Raw genomic sequence first — 24,289 nt, forward strand, 5'->3', positions numbered from 1 at the left:
ACAAGTGTGATTGGGCTGGAGTTTGGTGAGATGTCAGCAGACATTGGACACGCCCGGTGGTTGGCTAGAGGGAAGCTTGATGTGCGTCATAATTTTCGGTACTGCTGTCATGTTGTATCCGAGGACAGTGCAGCGCTGAAAGGGACTGCAATACATGCTTTGTGGCATCTGGTGGTGGGAAGAGGGGATGGAAAGGGTGGGGAGTGAGAAGTTAATCATCTGATATATTTCATTAGGTGGAAGAAGACGGTGGTGTGGCAGCGGTATCAGTGCATACTGTGGAAATTCGCAGGTATGTCCTTAAAGAGTACCTTGTGTGGTGAATGTGAGTAGCCTTCGTTATGGCTGCATAGGACCTGAGGCAAACTCTTTCTATTGCTACTACTGGCAGGCTCATTTGCACATGGCGAGTGCATAGCACATGACATGAGCATTTTTACATAGAGTGCAGTATGCTATGTTGTGTGTGGTAAGCTCCTAATGCCTTGGATGCATGGCGGCAGGCCTTGGATGCATGGCTGCAGGCCTTGCATCGAAAAGTATGTCCATTGGTTGCAAGTAAGTTTCACATTGTTGCCATGGGTGTGCGGTTTGTCACCATTGTACACATTGTTGCTTGTATGGGTGTGGTGATTGTTAGCTCCAGTTTTAAGTGCATGGGTGGAGATGGTGGCGTGAACAGTCCAGCAGTGTGTCCAGTGGGAGAAGTGTTGAAATACTGTGTGTATAGAAGTGTATAGCGTTCTAGTGGATGCTCTATGTGGTTGGGTTGTCACCATTGTGCACATTACTCAGTACTGAACTGTATTATGCTGTAGTGGTTCATTTTACTCAATAGAGTGTTGGGACCAGGGGCAATGTTGTGAAGATTTTGTGGTTTGGTTGGAAGTAGTAAAATGCTATGTGAATGGAAGTCGGTAGGGGTGCCACAGGCTGTGTTATGTTTGTGGGTTCTGGTATCTGCTTACATGTTTTCATGCATGGCTGCATTATGTTGTGCGGGTTGGGTAGGACTGCCGGTGTCTGTGTTATGTTTCTGGGTTGTGTACATGCCCACATGCATAACTGCATTACGCTGCAATGGGTGTGGCCAAGGCCTTGGCTCTTCAGTGAATGGCTGAAGGCTGTAGGCCGTAGGCCATGCCCGCAAGAGGGTAGGCTTTGGCCACACCCACCGCAAACTAATGCAGCCATGCATATCAACAATGTTATACTGATATATGGATGCCACAAGTATGTTTATGGAGTCATTTTAATTTCCACCTTCGCTCATTTGGGTAAGTTGTTATAACGATAGTTTGCTGATTCGTCCACAGTTACAACTGTGCATCTCTCTGTGGGTGGTCACCTTTACAGAACAGTACATTTCAGACTTGCTAGAAGGAAGTCTCAAACATTTAATGTGTGGGTATGTTTTTGTTTCCATATATTTGTACTAACTACATGAGAACTTTCTGTGCATCCCCTTGTCTGTTTAACGTGGCCTTACCATTCTAGCACAGTAGTCCATCTCCTGTCTTATTTCTGAGATTCTATAACTGTTTGTAGGATTATTTACAGCACTTCTGCGCAGGAGTACCATTTGTAAACACAAGTGGTGAGAGCCGTTTACACAACTGTTTTCAACAATTGCTGGCATGTGTAATACATTATTGATTACTACATTTGCATAGGGAAGAAACACTGCCCCTGCTTTACTAGGGTGCGGTCCTCGCAGTAGTTGGGGAAGCGCACGTGCCACAGCCTGCACTTGTCAGCATGCTGGGCATGAAAATGGGACTGCGGGGAGTATCCAATCAGGTGGTGAGGGTGTGCCTCACTTGAAGGGGCGGTAACACTTTTTTTCATTGCTTTGTGTAGTGAGGATGGCAGAGCTCGAGAGACACACTGGGTTGCTCGTGGGTGATGCCCTTGTGCAAGATCTGCACAGGTATGCCCTGGTAAGAGGGATTGCTGAACATTTTTAAATGGAAGGAGTGGCGGCTTTGTGGTGGGGTGTGCATGTATGCAGCTTCAGCGCTGAGGTTGCACTTTGCAGACACGTGGCCACTGTCGCTACTGTTCACATTGTCGTCGTGCACTATGGGGTCTTGCATTTGGGTTACATGCCTTGCGCACGTTTGCTGCGTCAACTCAAGAAGTTGCTGAAAGCAGTGAAGCTGATTTTCCCCACTGCCATGGCCCTTTTTTCATGTATACCACCAAGAAGAGTATGGGATTATCTGAATGTAATTTGTCTGCAGCCAGATGTTGGAAGGAGTCTAATTAACAAAAGCATGTTTGAATTTTTGTGTACAGCTGGGATGTTCTAATGTGACAATGACAATCTTTGAAGAGGTTCCTGTAAGAATATGAATGTAAGGAGGAGAAGAAAAGGAAAAATCTAAAAAAAAAAAAAAAAGGAAGGTGTTTGCTTGCAAGTACATATATATAAAAAAGGCTCTTTTCAGAGCCACCACTAAAGATGGAATATGCTACCCTGGTTGAAATGTGTTCCCCCACGCTCGTATACAGCACAATATGTCTGCGGATAGAATGGTATTCGTACGATCGCACATGCCTCTTTCAGGGTTTTTCAGGATGGTAGCCATGGCAATAGGACTGTGGAGGCTAATGGATTGGTCAGTCAGGTATGTGGGTGTGGTGGGCAGTGTTGCAAACGTGGTGAGGTTCTACCTGCATTTAGGGGAAATCACAGCTCCCTAGCGACTTTGCACTGTAAAAGCGGCTACCGACAAATGTAGTTACTTTCTGCCATTGGTTTGGAAACTTACAATGAATGTACAGCCGACACAATATATACATGTATATTTATGACCCCTATCTACTCTTTTTATGTGCAGTGAGTTACAAATCAACGGTATATGTTGGCAGACTCTATGTGCAATGGGTGCGCATACATGGGTGTCAGGGCCATATTATGGACTTTAGTGCCATTAGGGAATGAGATTTTTGGGCCTGTGCTTCATGAAAGGGAACAAATTCCTTTAGAACTGTTTCAAAGAATGTACATGCTTTCTAATGTACGAAGTGCAGTGCCCTGACCTGGTTGTGTCGCATGTGTTGTACATTACGGCTATTGGTGTGAACGTTTTGTTGCCACACAAGTTTTGTACATGTGTGAAGGTAGTAAGGTTGCGGGTACTTTTTTTCCCCCTTCCACATTGCAAGTTGAAACCGTTCATGTTATGTGTTGCCTATGGTATTGTATATGTCAGGTGGAATGATTAACGGAATTGGAAGGCCTATACAATATGCTATGGTTTGCGTTTTGTACCACCTGTTGAAATGGAATGGAATCACAGTTACGTATAGATACAGAGAGAAAGCGTTTATTAGGGACTTCTTCCCGAGTTACATGATTGCAGAGAGTGTATGTTTCCATATGTAGGAAATCAGAAAGCTTTCCTTTATGGGTATGTTTGTGCTTTCCAATACCTGCAATAAGTACGTTACCACTTCCTGTGGATTTACTTGTCTATTTAACATGCATTTTCTATTGGAGCACCATACTTGCCAACATTCTGTGAGCAAAAACATGTCAGTTTTTTCAAGTTTCAAAAATAATAATAATTCCCATAACAATGACATCACAGGAAAATACAAAACATAGAAACACAACATGGAAAGATGTTGAAATGTTAAAAATGCTTCATTCTGAGTGCTAATTTAACGCCAAGTTGTCGGCAGATGCTGTGTTATGGTGTTAGCTCTGCCACTTGCTTTCATTGGTGATTCACCTAAGGGTTGTCCCGGCAAGAGTGCAGGACAGTATCAAGTAGATGTCAGGACAGTAGATTGGTCTGAGTCTAATCAAAGTAATTACCGACTAGTCCACTGTATAAACAGACTAATTAATGTGTTGCATGCTTTCTCCTGGAGCCTACCTTAGAGTCACATACATTACTTGCCACTATAAAAAGCTGTAGCATGTCACTGAAATCTGTAGGCGGTAGGACTACTTCAAAAGCAGTAGCCTACTGCCTAAAGCTGTAGAGTTGGCAAGTATGCAGCACAGTACTCCAATTCCTGCCTTATTTCTAAGCCCCTGTAACTGTTTGCAGGATTGTGTGCAGCATTTTTTTCATCCAGCCTTATTATTTCTAAACACAACTGGTGTAAGCCATTTCAATACATGCTTTAAACACTTAGTGCCATTTACGATACACCATTGCTGGGTGCCGATGTGGATAAATCTGGATGCACAAATCTTGGATAGTTTCACAGAACTGTGTAATGGGATCGCCCGAGACTTGCACTCTGAATGTGTAATGCCATGTATTATATAGAACTGATAGTGTTACATGGAGAGGACTTCAATGTTATTGGTGGATGCGTGTGTGACTAGTGAACAGTAAACCAACGAGGGAGTGCTGCAAAGAAGCTATTGGAAAGGGAAGAAGAACTGCTCCTGCTTTACTGGGGCACGGCCCTCACGGTACTTGGGGAAGCACACGTGCCACATTCTGCCCTTCTCAGCATGTTGGCCAATGGGAATGGGACCATGGGGATTATCCAATCAGGTACTGAGGGTGTGGTTCACAGGAAGGGGCGGTAATACTGTTTTTTTGTTACTCTGCGTAGTGAGGCGGGCTGACATGGAGAGACGCACTGTGTTGATTTTGGGTGATGCCTTTGTGCTAGATCTGCATAGATATGCCCAGGAAAGAGACTTTGATGGCGATTTCGGCTTGGAAGGAATGGAGGCATTGTGGTGCGTTGTCAATGTCTGCAGTTTCAGCGTTGTGCTTGACCTTTGCAGAGAAGTGGCCAGTTTCGCTGCTGTTCATGTTGTCGTTGTGCACTATGGCGATATGCATTTGGGTTACATGGCTCTTTCATGTTTGTTCCATCAACTGAAGAGGTTGATGAATGCAGTGAATAGGCTTTTTTCCCACTGGTGCTTTTCTGATCCATACCACCACGAGGAGTATGGGACTATCCTAATGTATGTTGTTCCGAGCCAGAGTTTGGAAGGTATCTCATCAACAGAAGCAAGTATTTACTTTTTTTGTCCGCTGGTGAGATGTTCTTCTGTAACAATGACATAATTAATTCTCAAAATGCACAGCTTTTCCATGCAAATGGCATTTCATTGTCGACCATTGGTGATGCTATTTTGTTTGCCCATCTACAGGATGCCTTGAAGAGTTTACTGTAAAAATGTGAGGAGTAGAACAAAACACAAACCCTATAAAAACTGAAAAAAAAGGTGTTCATCTACAACCACCTACAAAAAAAAGGCTCTTTTCAGAGCCACCATTAAAGACGAAATCCCCTACACCGGTTGAAATGTATTCCACCACACCCACACACAGCATGAAAGTCACGTCCAGGTCCTTTTAGGATGGCAGGCATGTAAATGTGACTGTGGAGGCTAAGGGATTGTGCAATAACGTTTCTGGGTGTGGTGTTAATGCAGAGGACTGTTGTACAGAACTGATAGTGTTACATGGAGAGGTCTTTAATGTGATTGGTGGATGCGTGTGTCACTATATGACAGTACCCAATGAGGGCGTGCTGGAAAGAAGATCGTGGAAAGGGAAGGGGACCTGTTCCTGCTGGCCATGGGAATGGGACTTTGGGGATTATCGGTAATGAGGGTGTGGTTCACAGGAAGGGGTGTTAATACTTTTTTCCATTACTGTGGGTAGTGAGCTGGGATGACATGGTTGCCATTACTTGCAAAGGTAATGTAGCAAATGTAGCAAAGCAGAATTGGTCTGAAATCAATTACAGATCAAAGCAATGTGACCTGCTACTCTGTTCTGAAAAGCTACAAACAGAATGCAAAGCAGCTCTGGGGTGTGGCCTTTTGTAGGGCTGCTGTGGAGCCCTTGCAACCAGAAAAGAGGCCTACATCGTTCAAACAAATACATACATGTGCAATGGAACATTTTGGGGTGTTTGTAAGCCTGTACTTTCACAATAACACTCCGTACATTGCAGGACACTGTACTTTTTTCTGCTGTCCGAGGGTCCGGATGGTGTCTGTAAAATAAGGGTCCACGCGCAGCCTGCGTGCGGTCACATCGTGGCGTCACAAATGTTCTAGATAGGGGCGGCTGTCCGCTGGATGCATTTTGGGCAGAATACGTTCTGCGCATGTGCATAGGTGTCCTATGGACACCATTGGGATCTCTGGGCTGATTAATAGTTCGACACATGTGCGCCGGCCATTTTGGGACAAACCTTGTGTTTATAGGGTATAGCAGGTGGGATGTTTGTGTGTACAGCTACCTGTAGGACGTAGGTGGGTGCCTCGACCTACTTAAAGTTCGTAACAAAGTTCTTCAGATATGCTGGACAGGGGCGGTATTACCAAGAGACAGAGGAAGAGATATGCATGTGCGTACTTGTGCAACGGACAAACGTCCGCTCCCACAACTAATTATAGGTGGTTTACAAGATGCGGTCATGCGGTTCGTACTGGCGTCGTACGGATGACTCCATTGTTATTGCACATAGGCCGGGCAGGTGCGGTGTCCGTAGGACACCTCCTTTTTGCATAATTGTGGTCATTTCCACCAGTACTGTGCACTGCTGAGTCATAACAGGATTTTACAAAGGAAAAGCCACATATACACTCAGCAACAATTTACATATCACCCTTTCTTTCCACAAATTTATAGATACTTTTAGGAAAGGGAAGGGGTAGCAGAAATTGATACATATAGTGGGGAATTGGGGATTTGTACAAGTTGGTTGTGAGGGGAGGAAGGGATTGAGTTGTCATCTTAACGTCTCTGATAAAACGGAATTTGAGGGGATGGCGGGCTGTGAAATGGGGAAGGGGTACAAGTGCAGGTGGGGTAGTGGTATTTTATTTTGTCCATAATATGTACTTGTACATAATCTTTTAAGGCGACAAAATTGTTCACCAATTCCTCCATTTTGGCTTCTAGCCTGTCCAGTTTGCTATTTACAGAGTTTATTTCCTTTCCTGTGCCCGTATGCTGTTGTGGAAGGGGTGCTGCTTGTGCTGTATTGCTTTCCTTTCCAATATGTTCTCTTAAAGAAAATAAAATCTGTTAGTTGTACATGAAGCAATACATACTAAATATGTTAAGTTTCGGAAGTCATTTCATCATGAGGGAAATTCGCTTCCAGCCACTCTACAGTGCTTGCCATTGCTGTGTAAAAAAAGACACGTTATGCTTATGTACTATTATATACTGCACCAATGGTACAATTATCAGACAAAGTTTAGTGTGCTTACTCCGTTGGAGTGACGTTCTGGTCTTAGTACTTTCCAGTCCTTAGTCTGGCCGTTCGTTCTTCGTTTCTTTGTAAAGCAGTAGTGCAGTAAGATTGTTGAAGGCAGATGTCACTTCTCTTGTTGGTGCATTCTGTTATGGTGTACTCCCTATGCCTTTGTTCTGTTTGTTTCATAAGTACACAGTTTCTAGACCTACTCTATTTTCCCTTGCAATTCATGTACATTGTGCTGCTTGTATATGTTCCTTGTCTTTGTTGAATGGTACTACTATGTAAGAGAACCCCTGCCTCTCTGAGCAGGTTGGATGCCACCCGATGTCCGCGACCAGATGCAAAGTCCGCGACTGCTGTGCGCATTAACATGGCGCCAGCGGGTTCAGTATGTTGTACAGTACATCTTTACAAACTAGGGGTATGCTGGTAAAAACCTATGAAATTCAGTGGAAAAACATTGTTAAAGGGACGTTATGGTTTAGTTGCCCTAATACAAAGCTATCAAATTCAGTGTAAAATCTTTTTCAACGTCATTTGTGATGTCATCTTTGATGTCATGGGTGGTACTCCTTGCAGTGCACGGTGGTGGTGCGATTTATGGTTGCTTATCTTACCATAACTGGTGAAGTTCTGGGGGGTTTCGGTTTTACTAGTAACCATAATATAAATAGCTAGTTATTAGTGCAAAGTAAGTGTAATGTCCCGTTGAAAAATATTTTGCACTGAATTTGATAGCTTTGTATTAGGGTAACTAAAGCATAATGGCCCTCATTAGGACCCTGGCGGAGTGGGTTTCCGCCAGCGTTATTCGCGGCGGACCCGTCCGCCCTACTACGAGTTCCCGTAGCGCCATGGAGCCTTTCTCCGCCTGGTTTTACCGGGCGGAGAAATCCATGGCGCTAAGGGACCTCGTTGTTAATTACGCCACCGTACTTTACGGTGGCGTAATTAACGCCTTCCCCACTCCCATTATACCCTATGGGGCAAGAATGGGAATGGGGAAGGGCAAAATGGGGATTGGGGATTTACCGCTCCGCCAAGGTCGGCATGGGGTGGTAAATCCGCCAACCCCCATGGCGCTATCGGCGGCTTTCCGCCGTGCTCCGCGGTGCATTTAGCACCGCGAATTCCGCCAGGGTCGTAATGAGGGCCAATGTCCCTTGAACAAAGTTTTTTCAATGAATTTATATATATCGATAACACCAGTTGCTCCTATATTATTACCTGAATCGAAACACCAAAGTCTGGAATTAGGGATACTAATGGCATTGGCAAGGTGTCAAATACATGCAATGTGCAACAGGAACAAAAGCATAATCCAATGTGGAACAAACCCTAAAACAGGGTTCGAAATTGAGATTCAATGAGCAGGAGCTAAAACCAGCTCATGGGTGTTGGGCATCATCCAGCAGACAGGAGTCACCACAGGGGAACCAGGGGATGCCAGTGATGCTCCTTTAATATTGTGTCCATTTTGGATGAACTATTGTGTTTAAATGTGTACTAGATGTGTTCTAATTCTACTTTATTAATATTCTCAAGTACTCTAAGTTAATGTCACATGTACATGTTTGGAAGGCACCAGTTGGCCATAGAAGCCAAAAGTAGCTCCTGGTCACTGTTGGTTTCAAGCTAACCAGGCTGTACTATGCTAGAAACAGGAACGAAATAGCTCTAAGCTCTAAGCGCCCCTCAATTTCGAACCCAGCTAAAATGAAACCTAGTAATGATACCTGGGTATCTGCTGCAACCCTATCATTAATCATAGCTACTCGCATGGACATCATTTGAGGGTCACCAGGGGTCACAGGCGCGACCCCTGTGGGCTCCCTTTACTACATCTGCAGTCAGCCTTGCTATAAGTGTTAAAAAATAAAATAAATATATATATATAAATGTCTTTTTTAAATGAAAGCTCCTGGGCATTGGAGTAGCGGAGGCCCCGCCAGACCAGGTGTGGAAAAGGGATTCGGCCCAGTCCTCCTGCCATCAGGGTGAAGGCTGTGCCTGGGCGTGTCACGTGCCAAGTTCAGCTTCGACCTCTTCTCCTCCGGCATCCTCACGGCTCATGTACAGGAACTAAGAAGCTCACCTAGCTTCCTGCTTCTTGTTTGTGAGCAGCATGGAGGAGCCGAGGGTGGTCTTGAGTGACGGACTGAAGTTGAAAAAACAGGTAAGAAGGCTTTAAAAAATAAAATGTGATGTGTATTTTGCATGTGTGAAGTGCGTGTCAGATATATGTATGTGCTATGGGTCGGTGAGTGGTGGGTGAATGAGAAGAAATGTGACAGTGTGTGTGTTTGAATGTTTTGGGTGGGTGTGTTCCTGTGTGGAGAAGGCAGTGAGAGTGGATGTAAGAGAAGGTGTATGAGTGAGTGACTGGTGAGTGAATGTGTATGAATGTGATAGTGTGTGTTTGAATGTTTTGGGTGGGTGTGTGCCTGTGTGGAGAAGGCAGTGAGAGTGGATGTAAGAGAAGGTGTATGAGTGAGTGACTGGTGAGTGAATGTGTATGAATGTGATAGTGTGTGTTTGAATGTTCTGGGTGGAAACACGGGTGTTAGACACATCTGAAAGTCGTGTGCCATCACTTCCTGTGATGTTGCTTGTGGGTGGGATCAAATGACACCACTTACTGTGATGTCAACAGCTGTCAAGGGTTGTGTGGTGTCACTTCCGCTACCCAAGGCATTTTGGTGAAATGACGTCCCTGGCTAATCTCCATGCTTTTTAACATTCACTCCAAACACACCCTAGCTTATTCACTGTTCTTTGTTACGGCTTCTGCTGTGGCTGTCACCAACCTTTTCAGCTGGGCCGTTATTCCACTTTACTCATTGCCCTCCATCTCTGGACTTTATAGACTTTTCCCAAATCCTGTGACTGAACCCAGCCCCGTCAGTTTATTCATATCTGAGTGAATGAGCGCTGTCCTCTACCAGGCTTTCTGATGTGGTAGATTGTAAGCAAGAATCTCCTCTACATTTTTTAGACGAGCATTATATTATTTGCCAATCTGTTCCAACTAAATGGAATTGGAAAACAACACTGATTCCTATGATGTTGCAAGGTCACACCACCCGAGTCTTTATTGGGGATCATTCAGCTGATCCCATCCCTGCTCACCATACCAAATGGGTCCAGCCTCACCCCACACTCTGTATAAAACTTATACAAAGCCCCTTTTCGATCTCCTTGACTCCATGGAGGTCATTTACACCAACTTTGCGGATGACACCCAAATTATCATCCCTATTTCAGGTGACCACACTTGCGACACACTCGCAATCAACACAATGTACAGACAATTCAAAATTGGATGGCTACTCATAACTTATGCCTAAACAATGAGAAAACGGATCTCATCATCGGCTCTCCTCACCTAGATGACTGCTTCTGTGCTGTCTACATTGATGGCACAACCTTTGCTGTTCATAAGCAAAGAAAAACCCTGGGAGTCCTCCTTGAAGCTGACTTATCCATGACCAGACACCGCCTATAGAGCAAGGCTGATTTCGCTGAGTAGTTCGTTCTTCTCACCCAACAACTGTCTCAAACTCGAGCATGCCCTGATCCTGTCCAAACTGGACTATTGTTATGTCTTATTGATGGGCACCTCGAACATCAACATGTGCCTTGAAACACTTGTGTATAGGCGCGTTACAAATGCCATATCATGGCAAAACCCCAACTGCTTCAAAACAAAGCACTGTGTGCTGCCCTCTGACTCAAATGCTCAGACCATATTTCTGCCACCAGATGGGAAGCCCACAGGCTCTCTATCAAAGCTTGTTTTGAAATCAAAACTCTGGCTATCGCTCACTGCTGCCTTCACAAGGAGTCCCCCCTTTACCTTAACAACTGTATCTCTGAAATGTTCCTCGATGTTCACCCCCCGCTTTAAGAGCAAATAAGCTGGCAGGGTCAGTTTCTGTGCCAAGGCACCATCGCTCTGGAATGTTCTCCCTGCCCACATCAGGAATGAGCACTCACTACCCATTTTCATAAAACTTGTCAAGACCTGGCTGTTTGCCAATATTGTGACGCAGCCCCTTAACCATGATTCGCACTATACTCCCTTGACTGTTCTGGATATAATGATTTTCCTGTATATAATGCTGTAACTTGGTTGTTTTCTATACTACGTCGTCATGACAGTACTCACTTAATGCGGTGATACCCCCGGGTCTGGGTGTTCCACAAATGACAAAATAAATAAATAAAATAATGGTGATTGGCTGCGTGCATTTTGAAAGCTGATATATAAAAGCATTTGTTCAGTTGATACCCACTGAGGTGTCATTTAACAGTAGCCTCGCATTCTGGCACCTTTCCAGTGGTGCTGTCTCTAGGAATTAAATTTAGGGTGGGCATTGAAGTGGCCACAGGCAAATGTTGGGGTGCCGCCTATAAAAGGGCTATTAGTATGCTTTCCCAAACTGATGACCACTCAGAACCTAGGCCCTACAGCTGGCATCCTTTCTGCACTCCACCATAGCACAGGGCTCATACCTGGCTTCCTGCCTCCCCACCACCAGAACCCAAGCACCATGCCTGGCAACCTGCCTCCCTACCGCCAGAGATCAGATCCCTTACCTGGCATCCTTCTACCCCCACCATGCAGAGCCCAGGTTCCATACCTGGCATCCTGCCCCTCCAGAGCCCAGGCCCCATACCTGTCATCCTTTCACCCCCACCACTAGAGTCCAGGCCCTATACCTGGAATCCTGGCTCCTCACCACTAGAGCCCTGACCCCATACCTATTTGCCCCCACCCCCTTACCCAATACCTGTAATTGTGCTTCACCACCACCATAGCCCATGCCTCATACCTAGCATCCTTTCTCCTCACCAGCCAGAGTCCAGAACACAAGCTGCATACCTGGCCTCCTGCCTCCCCAGCACCATAGTCCAGGCTCGTACATGGCATCCTGACTCCCCACCAACGTAGCCCTGTCCCCATATCTGCCATTCTGTTACCCCACCACCAGAACTCAAGCCCACACCTGGAAAACTGCCTCCTCAACAAGTAACCTTACAATATGTAAATCCTTAGTGAAACATGTTAAGCCATAAAAATATTGTTGTCCTTTTATTTTCCACATCCTGAAATGAAAAATAGAAGTTGCAGAATCCAAAATAATGCAAGCCTGAAAAAGCCTTCCTTTTACACAACTGTACTTTTCTCACTTTAAGAATCACTGAAACAAGTGTTGTAGTAAAGTTACTAGGATAACGATGACATGTGTCACAAACTTTATTTTATTTATTTATTTAATTATAGGGCGCTGTAAACACACAGGTATCACGGTGCCATAACACAAATACAGGACAACAGAGTAGATGGGACGGAGGGGCCAGCTGGCCAATCAAAGGGAGTTTTCAATGGATTAGGAAGGTTTTCTGTTTTTTGCGGAAACAGTTTAGATCTTTTTTGCGATCTTAAATCCAAAGGGAGGGAATTCCATGGTTTGGCAACTTGGACCAGAAAGGATCTTCCCAGACGGTTAGCTCATTTAATAACTGGAGTTCTGACCATAGCTAATGTGGAGGAGCACATTGTTCTTGTGGGTGCGTACATGGTCACAAGCATTTTGATGTATTGAGAAGCATTGCCATATAGGGACTTATGTACAAGCATAGCAGCTTTAAATTGGAATCATGCGGTGATGGGTAGATAGTGAAGGTCTTGTCGGCTTTGAGAGACATAATCTCTTCTGGATTTTCCTTTGATAATCCTCACCACATCATTTTGTATTACTTGCAATGCCTGAGTATTTCTTTTTGATGCCCCTATTAAGAGGGCATTACCGTGGTCCAACCTTAAGAGTATCATAGCACGAGCAACTGAGGAACAGTTGGTTTCAGAGAGAAAAGGGTGTAGGTGTCATGGCCACAGGCCCCAGAACACAAAAACCACACCATCTAGTGATGGGGGCAAGGGGTCACTTGACTCACTTATGTCCTTCTGGGACCTATTAACACAGGTGCCCTGGCTGGACTCAGTCCTGGCGCCTTTGGCGCCAGGCTCATATAGAGATATGAGCAGGAACGCTTTATTTCAGTGCAGGAGTGCTTTTACTTTATTTCAGTGCAGGAGGGCTATTATTTTACAAGAACTTTCCAGGAGCTGAAAGCCTTTATTCCAGAGAACATCCTTATGTGCTGACTCATCGGGTGTGGCAAGGTGTGGCAGGCAGGCTGAACCTGGTGGGTGTGGCTTCATATAAGCTGCTCCATCATTAAGGCCAGTGCTTCGTGTTACTGTGCACTTGCGTGCAATGTGACGCTCATCGCCGCTTGGACCAGTTTACTTACCTTTGAAACCAGGCCTTCTCCTGCATACTCACCTCCAGGAAACCGGTGCTTCATCGCTTCATCTGCAGACTCATCTCCTCATCTCCTGACATCCAGTGATCTTGATCCCGATGCTGCAGCACCGCACTCCGCATCCACAAACTTGGACCCTGTGAAGAAGAAAGACAAGGTTAGAACATCCGTCCTAGGGCTGCGCAGCTTTTGAACCCCGCACGCCCCCTAGTTAACAATTTACCAGCTACTGTGCCGCTGCAGCTTCGTTCCTCATTCCCTCCAGCTGTCGCCTCGAGCTCTGCAGCTTCTGCCGGGCCGGCAACATCACCTGCAAGGGAAGAAAGCAAAAGTGCAAACATCAAAAGTGGAACAGACAGCAATACAAGACAACAAACTTTACAATTGTGATGCTGGAAATGCATCGGAGGGACAGGGCCTCTGGCCTCTGTATCCTTGTCCTTTACTGCCTTTTATTGTGTGTTCTGTCGTGTTTTACACGCAGGAGTTCATGTGGGACTCCTGGCGGTGAAGCTCTCTCTTTTGGTTTGGTGTACAGACCCATGGGATACCCGTATGGCACCCATGGGTGAGGGTACAACCCTGTGCCCCTTGTGTATGTTTTTGGGAACCTGTGTGTGACCCACAGAGCAGGATATGGGCTGGTGGCAACTCCATGCTGCATTTGACAGGTGCTCTGAGTATCCTCCATTTTGGGATACCCAGGCCCTGCCATTGGAATCAGTTGATTCCTGATAGGAAACAAGATGGCTCCTGTGGCCTCTTGCTTTCTTTTGCCTGTTACCTTGTTTTCCCAAAGTCCTGGGAAGTCCTGACTCTGTCCATTCCCCCTGACTGGCTGTTGGGTGAAAGTTCCATATATGGTGTTGTTGTGAAATCCAGGCCAGACTGGCTGGAACCTTCCCAGTGACTGTATGTTGTGGGACTGTCAGGTTTGGCGCTGTTATGAGTGTGAAAGTGTTGGGGATTAGTTTTAGGGTGATTGAATTTGTTTTCTTGAAGAAGTTTTATTTCAGCCGTAACTACAGTGTTCAGAGTGAAAGTAACCCAATCCAACATGGAGGAGTGGGGCAGAGTACTGATTGGTCCAGGTAGTCACCTGGTGGACTTGGCAACATTCTAAACTGCCTTTCATTGTCCAGTCTAAATCAGGAAGGTCCTGTTTCTCAAGAGTTCTCCATAGACGTTTGAATATATAGTAAAATAAATGTTCCTGAACTCTCAAGGTGAAGAAACTGTTCTACTCCTGCGTGGGACATACCAACCAGATGCACCCGGTGGGAGCGTTAAGTTACTCAGAGTTTTTGTGGAGAAATACTTCTCGCAAGAGAAATTAACTGTGCTAGTTTTCATTTGTAAATATTCATGATAAGAATTGCCATTTAGTTTAGGTAATTAGATAGGAAAGGCAAACTCTCAGAAGATTATTACTGTGTGACAAATTATTTTAAGTTTAAACATACATCGCTCATAGTCGTCTCAGACTTCATCAGTAAATGAAATTCAAATGTTAATGTTAAACAATGTTTTAGTCTGGCGACTCAGGAGACGCGTAGCGACATTATCAGTATTAAGAGGTTTAATGCGCTCGCAGAGGTATAGGTGTTGATGGAAGAGAAGTCTTGATGCTACTCTACTTCATCAATCTGAAAGCTGCTGAGTCTCCAAGGACTGACCCAGAGAGGACCTGGTAAGGCGCCCTCTTCCCAAGCTACGAGGGACCATCGTGCACCAGCTGATCTTTGCCAAAGCTCCCTGGTAGACATACCTACGACAGGCTGCCGAACGGAGACGGGGACCGCCACCGAATCACAAGGCGAAGCGCCCGGACACTGTTGTCCATCATCGTTGGCGACCGCCGTCGCAGACCGGAGCCGCCGTGCTCCCTTTGCCTAAGTAACATTTGATCCAAGGACGCTCTTGCCTGCACCGTCGACCGCTTTGTTCCGCCGGAGAAAGTTGAGGCCGCCAACGCGCCGAGGAGCATCCGCGGGTAAGTTTCTCGCCACCTGACGACTGTAGAGACGCCGGACGACTCAACGCCTTGCTGGGCTACAGTTCTTCACAATCTTTTTGCAGTCCTGAACTATCGTCATCGAGGTGCCCGCACGCGTCTTCCTTGCAGGACGTCAACGCTCCGTCGTCGCCGAGCACTGCTAGGAATGAAGCTGCCGCATCAGCGTCATCGTTCACCCATTTTTCCTCGTGGAATCTAATCGATCCGAGGCTCTGGCCTTAAAGGGAGCCGCTCAAGAAGGATCTGTTGACGACCCGATGACGAACTCTGCTATTCCAGGTACATTGGGGTTGTAGAACTATTTTAGAAGGAAATAAGACTCTTTTGAACAATATATGGACTGGGCTTCTACGATATATCTTTACTGTACAGGTTGCCCAGGTGGGGGATCTCCACACAGAGCTGTGTCTAGGTAGCAGGGCCAGTATTCTGCCTATTGTTCTAACCAACTGCTTTCCTCTTATATCTATTGTTGGTTTCCTTTACAAACTGATTTGCGTGACATTTAACCGTACAGTTGGTGCACTTTAAAGAGATTGAATAGTAATTGTGGTACCGCATAGAACTGTATAGATTTGCCATTACAGATAACCGAGTACAAAGTGAGTTATCGTGATATTGTACATAACCTTGATATTAATTATATAAAGACTGTGTTTTAACTAATACAGTGTGCGGACATTCCTTTGTGGCTGCTTGGGGACTACACTGTACTTAAGAACCAGCTAGCATTACCTCCTGAGAAGCTAGGCCTTAATTGCTCGACCACAGACCAATAATAGAAAATCTTGGCTGGGGTCCTCTGTGCCTCTTCTCTGCCATATAGAGAGCAGAAGTACAGACCCCCCCTCCGGTCTTTACACTGGTGGCAGCGGTGGGATGCTTATGGTTTTAACAATCAGTGTATAACCGTGCCACTTACAAAATATTTGCACTTTGTTAAATTGAGGTTTAGTTGTGTACAAGATTACTGTATTACAAGCAATGGCGTCTATTGCAAATGGTAAATTGACTAGGATGAGCTTAGAGGCTCTCCAGAGTGCTTGTGATGCCAGGGAGTTAGACTTTGTGGATAAGTCTAGGGCTGAGCTGATAGCTACCCTGGTGGACTACCAGACTTATGGTGAAACTTTTGAAGGGGGGATGCAACCAATGAGGACTCTGCCCCTTGGGTTGTTGCTGAATCTGTCTCTGTGAATGCCACCATTCCTGCTGCCTCTGTTTCAAACCCCAGCAATTCCGTGGAACTTGAGTTATTAAGGATGAATACCGCAAGTTGGAAATAGAAGCTGAGCTTAGGAAAGAGGAGCTGGCACAGCAAGTGGAACTCAAGAATAGGGATCTTGAAATCAAAGACAAGGACACTGAATGTCAGAGAATCCAGCTAGAGAAAGCTAGAGTGGAGACTTCAGCTAAACCCGTTGAGAGTGTCAGGTCCCCAGCCACCAAGTTTATGAAAGATTTGGTTGGTGTGTTTCTGGAGGGTTCAGATATCCCCCAATGGATTGAAGCGTTTGAAATGGCTTGTGCAATTCATGATGTTGATAAGAGAGATTGGGCTAAGTGTTTGTTAAGCAGAGTGCCTCAGACTGGATATGACTGTATTCTGAAGCTGAGTGTGGAAGAAAGGGGTCAGTACGAGTGCATGAAGTCTGCTTTGATTGCCAAGTTTGGCAAGACACCTACCCAATACCTTAAAAGGTTCAGGGAATTTAAGGAAATAGAGAATGTGTCTTGGGTTGACTGGGTGAGTGCTGCGCACATGAACATGATGGGGTGGATTGATGGTTACAAAGTGAAAATGTTTGTTGTATTGTCTCACCTTTTGTTTTTTTTTTAGCATTTTTCTGATGCCTGTTCACCAGAGCTGCGTCAGTATGTTGCTGACCAGAACATTTTGGATCCCTTTAAGCTGGCTAGGTTGGCTGACAAGTGGGTCTCCCACAGGGTGTCCCCTAAGGACACCAGTGGGAAGGACAAAGACAAAGAAAGGGGGATCTCTCAGAAAGCCGAGGAGTATCAGAAGCAATCACAGTCGGGTAAACCAAAACCTTCCTCTCCTAAGACCCAAAAATCTAGTGGGGATAAGTCATCTGTGGGTGGGAATAAGAGTAGTGGTCCACCAGCTGCGAAGCTGGCTCCCAATGGTTCCAGTACTGTACCCCGCATTCCTGGCACTTGTTGGGACTGTGGGGCTCTGGATCACAAGAGGGGTGACCCCAAGTGTAAAGGTAAGGCACTTGGAGTTCAGGCTGTCAGCCTTTCCTACCCTTACCCCATGTCTGAGGTGGAGGACACTGTTCTCCCCTCCTCTACAGGGATCACATTTGGTGCTCCTGTAGAGATTCCTTAGTGTCCCTTGGGGCCTGGGACCAGTACGCAGAAGTACTGGCGACTATCCCACAGAACACCAGTAGGTTTTTGAGAAATGTCCTATTGAATGGCCAGCCTTCTACTGGCTTGAGAGACACTGGGGCAAGCATGACAGTGGTGGACAGGACCCTGCTCAAGCCAGAGGACTATGTAGGTGCTCCTTTGAGAACCACCAGGTTAGCTGGTGGGCCTCCCAAATTATCGCCTGTAGCCTTAGTCACAATCACGATTGGAGACAAGACAGCAAAGCTTCCTGTCCTGGTTCAGACAATGTCCTTGCTAACATTTTGTTAGGCAATGATCTAGTAGAGTTTGGGTTGATCTCTGATGGTCTCCCCATGACTGCTGCTGCAGTCACTAGGTCACAGGTGACAGAGGGTCTGGCTGTGAGTCAGGTACCCGAGCCAAAGGCGAGGCCTAAGGCAAGAAGACGGAAGAACAAGAAGGCTAGCTCTGTGACGGGGCTCCTTCTCTTCCTGCTGTTTCTACAGCACCCATTGGGATCCATTCCCCGGATGGGCTGGGTCCAGTGGAAAACCCAAACTCAACTCCTTAGGGAGAAGAGACAGAAGGCTCTCCTGTGGGAGAGTTTCTCAACCCGGAGGACCACCCTGATCTTCAATGCCTGCTGGCTGAAGGGGGACCTTCCCGGATGGACTTCTGTAAGGGACAGAGAGAGTGCCACTCTCTCGAGGGTCTGGGGAAACAGGCCTTGTCCCAGGGAGAAGAAGAAGTGCCTAGGACATTCCAGATCTATTGGGAGGGTGAGCTCCTTGTTAGTGAGCCCACTAAGCCTGAACCTGGTGCCCTCAAGAGGTTGGTGATATCACAGGTTTACAGGCCCTTCCTGCTGCAGTTGGCGCATGAGGTGCCCTTAGCTGGTCATCTTGGTACCAAGAAGACTAAGCAGAGGTTCTCTGCCCATTTCTACTGGGCCCGTATGGGAGTGGAAGTGGAGTCTCACTGCAGGACCTGCCCAACTTTTCAGTTGTCTGGCAAGACTTTAGGTAGTGTCATTGCCCCACTGCAGCCATTGCCAGTTGTTGGCACACCGTTTGAGAGGGTGGGCCTCGACATTGTCGGTCCCCTTGACCCTCCCACTTCAGGTGGACATCGGTTCATCCTGGTCTTGGTTGATCATGCCACCAGGTACCCTGAGGCTATACGCCTTCGGACTGTTACTGCCAAGGTGTTTGCCAAGGTTCTCCTGGGCATTTTCACCCGTGTTGGATTCCCTAAGGAAGTTGTCTCTGACAGAGGATCCAACTTCATCTCTAGTTACATGAAAACCATGTGGAAAGAGTGTGGGGTAACCTACAAGTTCTCCACCTCTTACCATCCCCAGATCAATGGTCTGGTTCAGAGATTTAATAAAACTCTCAAGGGCATGATAGGCGCTTTGGAAGAGCCCCTAAGGAGGAAATGGGATCTTCTCCTGCCCTGCCTGCTGTTCGCTTACAGAGAGGTACCTCAAAAAGGTGTTGGTTTCAGCCCCTTTGAGTTACTCTTTGGACATCCCGTGAGGGGGCCCCTTGCCTTGATCAGAGAAGGTTTGGAAGCCACCACTCCAGGTCCCGCCAAGCAATTGGGGGACTATGTGTTAGGTCTCAGACGGAGGATGACACAGATGATGGGTCAGGCGACAGCAAATCTCAAGGGCAGCCAGGAATTGAATAAATACTGGCATGACCTTAAAGCCTCGCAAGCGGATTGGACTCCGGGACAGGAAATCCTTGTGATGCCTACCAAGCCTAGAGCTTTGGCAGACAAGTGGACTGGACCCTTCAGGATCATCTCCAAGATGGGCGAAGTCAATTATCTGGTTGACATGGGAGCCCCTGGGGTAGCCCCACAGGTATTCCATGTTAACAGGCTCAAGCCTTTCCACAGATGAGCAGAAGTCTCATGTCTCTTGCTAGCTTCAGAGCAAGAAGAGGATGAGAGTGAGCCCCTTCCTGATTTGCCACATAGCAACCCTCAGGATGACTCAGTGGAGGGAGTACATCTCACTCCCGATCTGACGACAGATCAGCAGAGCGCCTGCAGGACTTTGCTCCGGTAGTATGCCTCTCTGTTTTCCCTGACACCAGGCCTTACACCGTGGTGTAGGCACGAGATTGACACTGGTGACAGTGTGCCTGTCAAAAGTAGGTGCTACCGTATGTCAGATACCGTTAAGAACCACATCCAGGCTGAGGTCGCCAAGATGTTGGATCTGGGTGTTATTGAACCCTCAACCAGTTCCTGGTCCAGTCCCGTGGTCCTTGTCCCCAAGGCAAGGTCTTAGGCAGGTACCAAGGATTGGAGGTTCAGTGTGGACTACCAAGGAGTCAATGCCGTCACCAAAACTGACGCGCAGCCATTGCCCAGGGCTGATGAGCTTGTGGACACCATAGGTGCTGCCAAATTTGTGTGCACCTTTGACCTTACCTCAGGCTATTGGCAAATAGCTCTGATGGACCATTCCAAGGAAAATATGGCGTTCTCAACACCAGAGGGACTCTACCAGTTTAGGGTCATGCCTTTTGGGTTGGAGAATGCCCCTGCCTGTCATGATGCCTACCCCCGGGCATCAGGACCAAGCCCATCAGCTCTGGGAGCAGGCATCCAGATATTTATTAAAGCCCCAACAGCCCCGGCTGGGGGCTGTTTGGGTTCAGTCCTGGCGCCTTAGGTGCCAGGCTCATCATGGAAATCAGTCCTGGCGCCATAGGCTCCAGACTCATAGACTTTACTTACCTGATGCAGACAATGCTGCTAGTGAGTCCAAGCCAACGTGAGGCATGGATGGAACTGTTTTTCTACAGGGACTATTTTTTACTCTGGCGTGGTTCTAGGGAACTTCTTACCTGGAACTATTTTGGAGGCTATTTAAACCACGCCCGAACAACAGCACACGCTTCGCGTTATTCTGCATCCAGCAGCGTAACGCTCACCGTGCCTGCAGTCTGCATCCAGTCTTCAGCCACGCCGGCCTCGAATCTGGAGCTCCTAAAACCAAGAGGAAAGAAAAGGACAAGATTAGAAAACAAACTATTTCAAATTCCTCACCTGATTTCGGATCCATCTCGCCTCCGGACCTGGAAAGAACATAATTTCTGTACGCGTCGCATCTCCAGCTGCAGCGCCGCGCCATACTCACCAGTCCTCGCAGCATCTTTCGATTCGGCGCTGCCTCCATCATTTCTTCGCCGAACTCCGGCACCTGAGGGACAAAAGAAAACAAGGTGAGCTGAGAAAACCAACAAATAAAACACTTATCATCATAGACTTACCTGATTACCACCAGAGGCATTATTCTTTAACTCTCCACATCTTCATGTGCTGCACCAGCAAAGGGAGAGAAAACAACACGTTAAACACCGACAACATTTACCGGACGGCGTTGGGTAATACAGACTCTTACCTGAGCGCCACCAACTACCACGAGGGGTATCTTCTCACGATCTTAGTTGCAAGACAAGGAAAGAAGGGGGGAACAAGAGTGAATTATCGGACATATTGAACTCTAAGAACTTGATACTTACCGAACCTTGCCAGGAACCTCAGAGTCAATACTCTCCGGAACTCCCCCACGCCTTCAAACCAGTGAAGTAACTGGCATCAACGCGCCCCTTCAATCCACGCAGGATGGAGAGCTCATAATTCAAAAACATAAGGAGAATACTTCTACGGATCAAGCAGACGAGATTAGGCTTGCCAGTCCAGACAGTCATCTCGGCATTACCCATCACGTTGGTGGAGACCGCAGCTGTCCGGGTCCGTTCAACGCCCCTGTGGGAAGCAGGTGAGCGTAACAGAACGCGAAGCCTATCTACAAATCCCCACTCGGGCGTCATGGAAACCTCAGAAACCGACCAACTAGCCCTATTGTTAGGGGAACTTAGGGCAAAAGTTCACTCTGCGCGCCAAGAAACAAATGCCCTCAGGAGAGAACTGATTGTGTCAAAGGAGCGCACTGATGATCTTGCTAGACAATTGCTGCAAAACCAAGCTGGGCAAACACCATTACCTGGACTCAGGGGGAATCCAACTCCTGTTTCATCGAGCAATCCTGTGCAAGTGGTTCTACCTGGGAGCATTCCTTTAGCTCTGTTAGGCAGAAACCTGTGCAGTTCCCTTTGGGAACACTGCAAAAGATTTAGGACTACAGGTGTTAGCAGTAAACCTACTTGGTAGCGGTCTGTACCACCCAGATTTACCTGGTAGCTGTGGCTGAGCAGTCAGACTTCCCTCAAGAAGAGTTAGGCAGTATGCAAAGTATACACAATAGGCACTCAGATACACTAGCACAAGCAAACACTGACCAGAGCTTTGGTATCAAAGTATATAATTATTTATTTAAAAACACACTGTTTGTAAAACACTCTAAACACAGTTACTATTATGATATATACAACCCTTATTCCTTATCAGACAAGTCTTAGTTAACACCACTTATTTCCAGACAGAGGTGAGCGCTTAACTATAGATGGCACTCCAATAAGTTCATGAAAAAGGGAGGGAAAAAGACAGAATATGTGAAGATACACCACTCTAAGATTTAGGAACACTTTTAGCAAGGCAGAAGAGCAAAAGTCACTTGTGAGCCAAAGTCCATAGGCTGGGCCCACTCTTAGAGAGAGCAGAGCACAAATGCGCCCAAGATCACACAGTTACACTAGGCTTTGAAAGTCTTGCAGAGAGTTTGAAAAGAGTTTAGAGAGGCTCAGAAAAGTTTAGCCAGGGTGTCCCAGGCTAACCCAGGTTCGAAAGCCGGGGACTAAATCTAACCCGTACAGTCGGTGGCAAGGGAAGCCAGGCGGAACACGGTACCTTAAGTGGGAAGGATCCTCCAGCGGTGGCAGTTGTTCCTGGCAGCGGGTGCAAGTCTCGGCGTCGTCCAGAGGAAGAGAAGATCTCGACTTGGAGGAAAGATGAAGGTCGTTGCACTGCCAGGGAAGAAACCAGCCGCAGAGTTTTCCGGTTAAAGGTATTACCCTTTATTTCGCGGTCATGGTAAAACGTGCTATTCCGATTGCCGGGGTGCTTGGCACAGGCAAGGCGGCCACGAGATGCATCAGGAAGGCGAAAAGACGGTAAAACTGGTTATTCCAACCAGTCAAAGGAAGAAGACTCTCCGGCGGGAGATCGCCTCTGTCGTTGGGAAAAGTGGTGAGCCGGTTCAGCAGGGCTCCACCGGTGGTGTCATCGTAGCAGTTCAGCTCCGCTTCTCCCTCGTCGGATTCTTAGGTCCTGTGGCGACTTCTGAAGTTCCAGTCCCCAAAGCCCTGCTTTTATGCAGAAAACCCCCATTCACTCAGCCTAGCTGTCACTCAAACATGCTAAGGGCTGGCTCACCACTTGGGCCAATCAGGACGGAGTGCGACTTGAGTTGCCTAGGCAATTCAGTCCAGGGTGCCTAAATCCCCCTCCACCCCTCCTAAGTACCCCAGACAGAGTGACACCACTTTGGAGGGCTTCTGTGGAGAAAGCCGCCAAAAAGTGGAACAAAAGGCTCGACTTGGGTTGGAGTCACAGAAGAGAACACAAACGCCATTTTAGAACCGAGTTTTGGCAAAAAATACCAACCGGAGAATTAATAATAAATAAATAAACCGGCGGTATGTTCGAGGCTATCGTAATTAAATAAATAAAGATAGTAGCCTCGAACAATGGGAAAATCCCATAGAGAAATATTCGCGGTTGAATATAAAAAGTAGTATCCACTGCCACCAGCCAAAACTCGATCAGGGGCGACGGAGACGTGCCCCCTCGACTAACAGACCCCGGGGCAATCGAATTGCCCCGGCCAGTACGTCCACAATATGATGGTGTGTAGTGGTTCTGTTCAGAATTCAAGACTAGTAAAGTCAATGGTGACTTTACATGCCCTGGGAGACAGTAGTCAGCCCCAGGGTATGGAGTCTATACTGGGGGGTCACTATGACACCCCTGTGTTACTGCACTGAGGGTGCTGTGTAACACACATCACAAAAACACATGAAGCCCTATGGAGTAAAAGACCCCATAGCCCATTAAACACATCTAGAGTCAAAGGAACACACTCAAATCATGTCCAAGAGTGAGGGTAAAAGAGTCTCACTCTTGGCAGGAGAAAAAAATAAACCACAAAAATCCAGCAAAGCTGCTGGGGGACTCACTAGGTTAGGAAATTCAGCCTAAACAGAGAATTCTCCCTAACAAGCTCCACCCGAACGTTTTGCTGGGGACCCGAAAAAGTTTGCCGTGTTTATGAACCAATGCCGATTGCACTTTTTATGCAGACCTGGAGCTTTTCCGAACGACCAAACCAAAGTAGCCTTTGTACTATCATACCTTAGTGGCAGCACAGCGGATTGGTCAATTCCACTAGTC

This window comes from Ambystoma mexicanum, chromosome 1p (genome assembly GCF_040938575.1).
Source record: "Ambystoma mexicanum isolate Mex_15411 chromosome 1p, UKY_AmexF1_1, whole genome shotgun sequence".
Classification (NCBI taxonomy): domain Eukaryota; kingdom Metazoa; phylum Chordata; class Amphibia; order Caudata; family Ambystomatidae; genus Ambystoma; species Ambystoma mexicanum.